Source organism: Larus michahellis, chromosome 1 (genome assembly GCF_964199755.1).
Source record: "Larus michahellis chromosome 1, bLarMic1.1, whole genome shotgun sequence".
NCBI classification, from domain to species: domain Eukaryota; kingdom Metazoa; phylum Chordata; class Aves; order Charadriiformes; family Laridae; genus Larus; species Larus michahellis.
In genome coordinates, this window is record NC_133896.1 from 214,254,831 (window position 1) to 214,264,522 (window position 9,692).

The following is a 9,692-nucleotide window of genomic DNA, read 5'->3' on the forward strand; positions in this document are numbered from 1 at the left end:
GAATGATGGTTGGTCTATGCAATTTCCTAACATTATTAAATCTCTGGTGATTTTCAGATAGTTTTACCTTTCACCCAGAAAGTCATCTCCATAACCATATAGGAGAGATCCATTTAATATTACAAATAAATAGATTTTCTGCCCCACTGAGATTTAAATATAATTGATATTTTGTTTACTCTCTACCTCTCATCTAATCTAACCTTCTCCATTTCTTTTTCTTGTTATTATTTTTTCCAAACTAGTAAGCTTCAAGGATGTAATTTGTATAAACCAATGTCGCGCTATTAAAAAACCCCAAGATAATGTATTGTATTGAATTAAAATTGCCAGCGTGTAATGGCCTTAAAATCAACATTGATTTGAAGTTGTTTTCAGACATAGTAGATCAAATTCTCATTCTTTGGAGCCTGCTGACATGTATTACGATCATATTTTTCCATTCTGGACCCCATGAGAAAAAAGTAAATCAAAGTGAAACACTTAATTAGTCTGAAAAATATTATCATATTAACAGAATAGTAGCAACAATAACTCACTCACACTTTGAAGTTGTAACAAGGTCTTCTCCTTCCTTAATGTTATCCATAGCGATAAGTGCAAAGCTCCTGCAATATATCAACGGGCAAAGCCACTACTGATATTGAACACACATGAACGTGCTGCCCTGCTCCCCACCCAAAGATGCTCCCCAGAGATGCTCTCCATGATGTTTTCTCGCCTTCAGCTGGGAGACCAACATGTTATTTTCCCGACAGAGCAGTTTTGAATCCCCTCATTGCATGCCACAGGTCACAGCAGGTGGAGATCGTGCAACAGATTTGCATAGACAAGAGTTTTCACCACATGAAGTTTGTTGTGTGATGGAAGTGTGTCATTGTGTCAAGGCCCGGGCAATGGCTGGTGGAGAAACACTGGAGGAAGACAGGTCTTTTCTTCTCAAATTTGGAGGAGCTTCCAATGGCTCAATACTGACCCTTCCAATGCCTGTGTTGCACTCCGGAGGGTGTGAAAGTCTCATCTCCCCCTCTACACCACCTGAGGTGAACACTGAAGAAGTAGTATATGGCCAAGGCAGAGGAGCAGCTCTTAGGTGGGGCCAACAGCAGCTCGCTCAAACGCATGAGCATGCCTGAATGCAAACACAACCACACAGAGGATCCCAATCTGTATCTTTTCCAACTCTGTCTCCTTTCTCCAGGATTTTCAGGTCAAGCTGGTGCAGGAGGAGCGGGCAATCGGAAATACAACGTGCATGGGACTGGGCTGGGCATCTTCTCTGGCTGCTCGGGAGTTTCCTTGCGTGCCATCCCTGTATGTTGGCCTCTGGTTCTTAATTTCACCTCGAACAGGAGCCCAGGCCTGCTCCATGCACCATGCTTAGGTATGTCTAGGTATGTTGGCCAACATACAACCACTTTACATGGACAACCAGGTGACAACTTCAGCCATCCCTGGGCTGCTTCTGTGAGCAGCCCATCTCCTTGCCCTGAGACCATCACCTCTACACCTCACAGCTTCTTCTTTTGGAGGCTTTGTCAAGTATGGCTGAGGCCAAGGGGAAAAATGACAGCCCCTGGGAACTGTGTGGACTGGTAAATCCAGGCACGTGGCATGAGAAGACATTGCTGCCTGGCTCTACAGTCAGTGGAGGGGGATGTTGCCCTTTGAGGGGCAATTCATAGTTACTAAAGTAAACACCTTCTCCAAAAGTCCTCCCAGACCAACATCCTCTTGCTCCAGATTCCTCCATAAATATCTCCATTTTCCCCTAACCATCCTTATGTGAAAGTTGTGGGATGACAGTTAGAAAGGGCTAAATCCTGTCTTGTGTAGATAGGGTCTGACATGCTCAGTCTTCTGTGGTGCAGGATGCATCTTTAGACACCATACAGAAAAATACAGATTTAATTACTATTTTAGAAATTTGTGAATAATGCAAGGACCTGCAGCTCAGGAACATCTAGATACAAAACCTTAAACCAGTCTCATTTACATTGCTCCGACCCAATTATTCCTCTGAATTGCAGTCATGTCTCTGGTAAATGAAAGAGATGGAAAGTTCTGCCAGGTGGTGGGATCTGGTGGTGCTCCTGGAGTGTGTCCTCAAAGTCATTTTGCCCAGGAAGCTCCCTTCAATTCTGCTCACTCAAGCCAGAATATAGGGTGGGGGGACACCAATTCTTTGGGTCCAACATCCTGAGTCTGAATCCTCAAGACTAGGGGAGCTGGGATCAGGAGAGCATCACTGAGGGCTTGGCAAGAGGTTGAGACCTTTTGGGGAACGTGAGGATACAAAGATGGACCGTAGTTTGGTTTCATTTGTAAAGGTGGGATTCATGCCAGATTGGGTCAGTTTTTAAACAGAATCTTTGAAATAAGATTCAGTGGGTGGTTTACATGCATCTCTGAATCCTCCGCATATTTTCATTATTATCTCACCCCCTGCCAGTCTCCAGTCACGTCCTGACTGAAAGCCATCACAGCCAGAAACGAGTAATATGGTGGAGCTGTTCAAAGTTCCTCCTGATTGGACTTCATGTCCTTGAGAGCCTCCGAGTGCTCACGACACTTGTTGAGGTTTTGGTGCAAGGTTCACACCTTCTCCATCATATTTGTGCCGTTGATGTTATCCTGCAGTCCACATCTTGCTCCAGGGACTAACAGGAGGACACCAGCTACGTTTCCAAGCAGGAAAACCCACGTAACTGTGGTTTCCTGAGCTTAGACTACGGATGAGAAAAATTTCCCTAACATTTAGTTCTAATATTCTTCTAGGATAACAGGTAACAAAATGTTTCTTGCATAGCACAAAGGAGGATCTGATTGCTGATTATAAACTGTTTGAGCTGGGATCTTGTCTTGTCAGTTCTCATTTAATTTTTAGTTACGGGTAGCTTTGGATACACCCACTATAAATGATCCTGGGATTATCTAGCCTCTGCTCAGTCTCAACAAATTGGTGGAAAAATGTGTTACAGGACACCAATCCCTCCTTCAGGATGGCAATTTTATTAAACTACCCGATTCTGTGAAACATCCACATAATTAGGACTAAGAGCTGCTCCGGCTTAAAATGTCATCACTGGCTTCCCTGGGGACAGGACGGAGATGCTCAAGGTGCCAACTGGTTCACAGCAGTCCGCTAGACTTGAATGTTGTATGGTCTTGAGCACAACAATGGCTGGTGGCATCTGAGATATCTCCTCCCAGGTTCTGTAGGACCCTGGTGCCATCCCCACCGTGGTGTCTGCATCTGTCCCAGGTGGGGTGGCCATGGTCAGGGGAGGATGGAGAGGTCAGCACAAATGGTTATACCCTCAGCAGATCTGAGGTCCCTCTTCCTGCTCCAGGTCATGGTGGGAGAGATGCTCCTCTGGGGGAACTCATCTCATTCAGAAGCAGACATCTATTACAGCTGGAGAAATTGCACCATGAAAATGCTACCCATGAAGCTGCGGGGACTTGCTCAAGTGTGACTAGTAGATGTTGGCAAAGGAGGCTAATAAATTCTGTAAGACCAAATCACAGAATTGTTGAGGTTGGAAGTCACCTCTAGAGATCATCTGGATCATCTGCAGCAGGTTGCCCAAGACTGTGTCCACTCAGGTTTTGAACATCTCCACAGATGGAGACACCATGACCTCTCGCAGCAATCTCTGACAGTGTTTGGGTGGGGGACAAATCCCTTCCCTGTACTATGGTTGCTCTGAGCAGCAGCCTCCCCACGCCATCCCCCTCCCGAGCACTCTGGCCAGTTGTGGGACAGGGCAGCAAATGAGACCCTGGTGCCTCTTGAAGGTCAAGTCCTTTCCCCTGGGAGCTCCCACTCTTCCTGGCTGGGACCACCCATTGGAATGGCAGGAGAGCCAAGCCCCGTGCTGGTTCAGCTCAGTTCATTACTTAAAACCCCATAAGGTATTTCTTTTCATCTCCTTGTCTTCTTCCTCCTTCCCTTTGCCCTCAGACTTATCTGAGCTACCTTCCCTCACTGCCACACTCTGCTCCTCCAGCTTATGAATCACTTCTCCTCCACTGTCTGCCATGGCCTGAGTGTCCGTGGTGCTCCCTATGGTTTCCTCTCCCTGGACCCCTAACTCTCCATGTCCCACCCTCACCTTCCCTTGATCTGCAAAATTTTCCTACCCTGTCCCCCCTCGCATGCTCATCCCCGGTCATCTGGTTTCTGTGGTCACTTCTTGGAGCACCTCTTGGTGCCAGAAGGGCGTGTGTCCCCCTTTCCCTGTGCAGGAGGCAGGATCTGGCCCTGCTCCATGGACACAAGAGCAAGTAACGCCAACGCTAAGCCACAATCACGCTCAGCGTGAACAGGACAGGTGATGACTCTACTCATTTCCGTGCATTTTCTAATGTACACCTCCTGGAGTAATTCCCCCCCTGAATTTCTCATTGCATCCAAGTGACATGGTGCCCCTGACGACGGAGCTCCTGGGTCCTCGTTTTAAAAATACTCCCCGTAAACATTCAGGAGAAGTTGCGTTTCCAAACATGTTTGTTTCGAAACACTAATTCTTACACTCGGGTGGCAATGCCAGTGAAAACAGCGCAAATTGGTCTCTTGGTGGCTTGCAGGTCTTTGGAGTTTGAGAAATGTTTTTCAGAATAATTAATACCCAGGGACATCGTAATCAGGGCTTGTGCGGCGGGTGCTGGAGTGTGCCAAAGCCTCGGGGAGCCTGAGTCTCCAGTTGCACAGGTCCCGGTGAGCACACAGTAGGAGTTTTAAAGTTCTTAAACCCTTTAAACTATTTTTTTTTTTTGAGCCCTATCAAGTTAAGAAGCTCTGGGTGACTCGGTCTGTGGAGAGAGGTTACACTTTGGGCTGCTCTGCAGGTGTGGAGCATCATCCTGGAGCCACTTTTTGTTTTCCTATGAGTAAAGCCGTGGACACTGGTGTACCCTGTGGGTGTCCCAGCGTAGCACAAGTGCTTTCATTCTCCTAATTATGACTTGCTGGAAAATACTTTCATTTTCACAGATATCTTTGATTTAAAGAGAAATGATCCAGCGAAGAATTCGCTTATGTCAAAATTTCTTACATTGATGCCATCTGAAATAACTTTCTCTCTCTTTATTTCACTATTTATTTTTTTTTAAAGAAAATAAAAATAACATGTCTGCATAAAAATAAACTAGCAAAGGAGATGCTAATGGAGAGAGCCCCTTCCCGGGCTCCATTGCCTTCATATTGCCCCAGCAGCCCACACTGTCACAACGTCCCTTCGCCATCTGCTCATGGACCTGTTGTCCATCCGCTTGACCTGCTGGTCCTCTGCATCTCGACAACCTTGTGGGCTGTAAATCCTTGAGGATTTGCCCACTGCGTAAAACCAGAGCTTTCCTGTTTTAAACCAGTCTTCTAGTGGTTTCAGGGAGCATCCCCTGGTCCTATTGCTGGGGGTGATGCAAATATCAGATTCAATTTATCTTCATCCCCTCCACCCTGCCCCTTGCTGGGAGTCGTCCTGTATAGGAGCAAACCAATGCTTTTGGAATAATGAACCCAGCTCGCCCCGATTTAAAAGATTCTTGACCACACCATTGATTTCGAATTTCAGAAGTTCTCGGTAGAAAAATGCTCATTTCGTCTTGCGTGCATAAAACGCTGGATGTCACTCTTCAGCTACCTGGTTTTGCCAAGCGTGCTCAATCAGTTCTTAATAAAATAGCCGAATAAGGGAAGATTAATAAGTGGATATGCTATGAACAAGGTGAGTGAGACGGTTGGATCTAATCAGTATTTGGATGCCATAAAAATGCGTTTCCCTACAGCGCGTGAATTCCATATAAATTGCCCCCACAGCTCAAGCTGCAAAAACAAGGAGTATTGGGGCAGGGTGAGGATGACACCTTCCTTCCTCTGTTGTTTTTTCCATTCCAGAGGCATGTGCCATCCTGTTAAAAAGGGATGAAGGACTCAGTGATACCCCAAAGAACAGCCGGTCTCACGCAGCTCGTACCCCACAGACTGCGGGGTGTTCTTGGGGTGAGCGGCCCCAAATTTATAGGCAGGGCTGGGGGTTTTCTGTGCAGCGAGGTGAGAGGTGGGTGGCGGTGACTTAAGTCACTGGGAAATTCATCTGAAGAGCCCTGACTTTGCCGATGGGGAAACTGAGGCTGGCGGGAAGCTGGGGTGTCCCCAATAATCCACTCAAGACACAGGTGGGTGCAATGGTTGCTCACACGAAACCATGAGCAGCGAGAAACCAGAACTGCAGTTTGGTTTTTCCCTTTGTCTAGCTGAAAATTGTTAGTTACATTCATTATTTTTTTTTTGTTTCCTGCCTTTGTCCAGGGACGTGCACAGAAATAAAATTCATCCCCGGCCCCAGGGCTCTCTGGAGAGCTGCTGGGCTGTGGGGTGAACGATGTGGGGGCTCAGGGCATCCCGACTCCGGGAGTCCACAGGCTCCCTGCTTGCATGGAGGGAGCGTCCTCCTTCTCTGCACTCACACTGCCACCCCCCGGCACACCGGAACACAGCTCCCCGGCATGGGGGCACCAGCGCCCCCAGCACCCGCCGGACCCCTCCTCTTCTCTGCCAGTGGCAGAAGAGGTCATCCATTCTTTCTTCTGTCCATCTATCCATCCATCCCCCCTCCCTGCTTCCATCCATCCTTCCATCCATAGAATGACAGAATGGTTTGGGTTGGAAGGGACCTTAAAGACCACCCAGTGCCACCCCCTGCCCTGGGCAGGGACACCTCCCACCAGACCAGGTTGCTCCAAGCCCCGTCCAACCTGGCCTTGAACCCCTCCAGGGATGGGGCAGCCACAGCTTCTCTGGGCAACCTGGGCCAGGGGCTCACCACCCTCATGGTGAAAATTTTGTTCTTAATATCTCATCTAAATCTCCCCTCTTTCAGTTTAAAAACATTATCCCTCCCTCCCTCCTTCCATCCATCCATCTATTCATCCATCCATCCATCCATCCATCCATCCATCCATCCATCCATCATCTCTATCCTCCATCCCGAGCAGCAGTAGTAACTACCAGCTCATGGCTCTGCATGTTCCCACCAGCTTTTCCACAGGTAAATAGCCCCCACCTAGTTATTCTGGGGGGATACATGTCCCAGGTGACTGCCTCTTGGGTGTGAGTCCCTCATGTCTTACTTCCTTGCAGTGTCCATCAGTCACATGCAAACTCTCCAGCATTCAGGTTTTCACCTACAAGTGGATTTATGAACGATGGTTGCCCTTTTGATCCTCCCTTGCACAGTTCTATGAGACAAGAAAGGATTCGGGACTATATCAGCACAGCCATGCCTAGCCCAGGGACTTGGGACAAATGTGCTGGTGGAGCAAGGACCAGCGGGGTTTGCAATGTCTGCCCTGGACGCTCGGTGCAGACTCTGGAAGGGTTGGCTGGAAAAACCTTTGTGGTCACTAGTCCAGCCTCCCCCTCCAAACGGGACTGTCACCTGCATGGGTCAGGGCACCACATCCTCAGAGCATCCTTTTTTTTTTCCTGTTGAGCCCAAAGGAGGTACCTGGAGGTGGAAATCTCCACTTGGTGAGGTGAAAACCTACCATGAGACATGGGCTGGTCACAGCCCTGCAAACCTCATGTTAGAATCACGGAATCATGGCATGGTTTGGGTGGGAAGGGACCTTTAAAGGCCATCTAGTCCAACCCCTTGCCATGGGCAGGGACATCTTCAACTAGACCAGGTTGCTCAGAGCCCCGTCCAACCTGGCCTGGAATGTTTCCAGGGATGGGGCATCTCCCACTTCTCTGGGCAACCTAAATGCCCAAATTTGCACAGTGACTTCAGGGACACCCAATGAAGCCACCAGTGGGTGCATCAAAGCAAACAAGAGGAGGTGGCTCTTCACTCAGGGTCCCATCCTGCCTTGAAACGCCCTCCCACAGGATACTGTGAGATAAAGCCAACAGGAGTTCAAGGAAGGACTTGGGATATCCATGGAAGAGAAATCCAGGGACAGCTGTTAATTTTGGGGCCACTGTTGGACCATCCCATGGATGAGGTGGGCTACTGGCCACCTAGACATGGACCGCTATACTCTTGGGGCCACTGTTGGACCATCCCATGGATGAGGTGGGCTACTGGTCACCTAGACATGGGTGTCCTCTTCTTAATTGCTCCTGCAACCTTTGAGAGTTCCTCACAAGCAGGATAATTGCTTGTATGTGGACATTTTCCTCTCCCATTTAGAAAATCCAATTAGTCTGCCTAATTAAGAAGGTGTCATTGTGCCTGGGAGGTATTTTTCTGATGTTGCCACAGCTGAGCTCAGCCCTTCGAGAGGTGGCCAAGTGTCCTGCTCATGGGAGGCTCTCTTCGTGTAAAACACAGATCAGTGATGGAACATGTCAGCTTTGCTCTGAGACTTGCTGGTCACTTGGAAATGAAGAAAGAAAATAATTAAGTTTTAATACTTTGAGGATATTCTGTGTCATCCTGCCCAGGCAGAGGCTCTGACGGAGAGGACATTGGAGCTTGCTGAATGTCACCATGGCTCTGCTCACACCGTCCCTCCTTGGCTCTCAGCAATAGCTGGCTCTAAGCTTGGCTTATCTCCGCACGCAGCCGGCATGACGGGGCTTAGCAGGGCTCCTGCCTGTTTTCTCAGCTGCTTTTCTCTGCGTTTGACCAGGTTTTACAGCCTCTCACCATGACTTTCCAAAGCCAGTGCTGGAAATCACCCTGTCCTTTAGTCCTCCAAAATAAAGCCCAAGCAATTTTAAAATACTGAGATTATCCAAGCACTCCCCAAACTCCTCTTTCACCATTTTTGGCTCTGTCCATTCCCCTCCACTGTAGGTGTCTATTTTGCTCACAGCTGCAGTTGACCTTTTGATGAACATTGACGTGGAAAAAGCAATTAAGCAGCGTCAGCTGGCAACGCCACCATGGAGCAGAATATCACCCCCTTTCCATGTGCTGGTGGCCATCCTTGCGGCTCTGGTAGCCATCCTTGCGGGAGGCATCCCCTCTATGTGTTCCTGCTGCTCTTCAGTATTGTCCCAGCGATCTCACCCAGTTCCCACCTTCTCTGAGTTTCCTTCTTGGCTTGAGACCAGAGCGCCAGATGATGCTCTTACAACACTCTCCATCCATTCCTTGAACTGAAAATCCCTCATTTGTGTAAACTCCAGGGTTTTTTGACCTTGTTAGCTGCCTGCAAAGCTTCCTCCACCTGATCTTCATGTGTAGCAGACCCACACAACAGTGTTCTTTTTCTTGTCCCATTTCCTACAGACTTTCAGCTGGTCTAACTCTTGGCGTGGTCTGAACTTCAGAATAAATCTGTACCTCTGTGATGGTATGGAAACCATCATACTCCTCTTTTGCTCCTGTCTGCCCTTCCTGAAAACTCTAGTTCTTTTTCTATTAATATTCTAGTTATGGAGATGGTTTTGCTGAGTCTCTGGTGGGGCAGAATGAGCCATTGACCCAACTTCAGGCTTCCAGCTTTTCCTATTCCCCTCCACACACCTTGCGTTAAGATACAGACATCTGGGATGTTGGGTGGACTGACCCATCATCGTCTTCATCCCTCTTTTCTACCCCTGTCAGGACTAACCCTATTTCTGCATGGGTCTAGGTCCTGATCCGAATCCTTCTCCTTCCCTGCTCTCCTCATTTGCTGCCTCTGCTCCTCATTCAGGATTTACGGATGAAAGCCAGCGAGTCTCTGTGCGA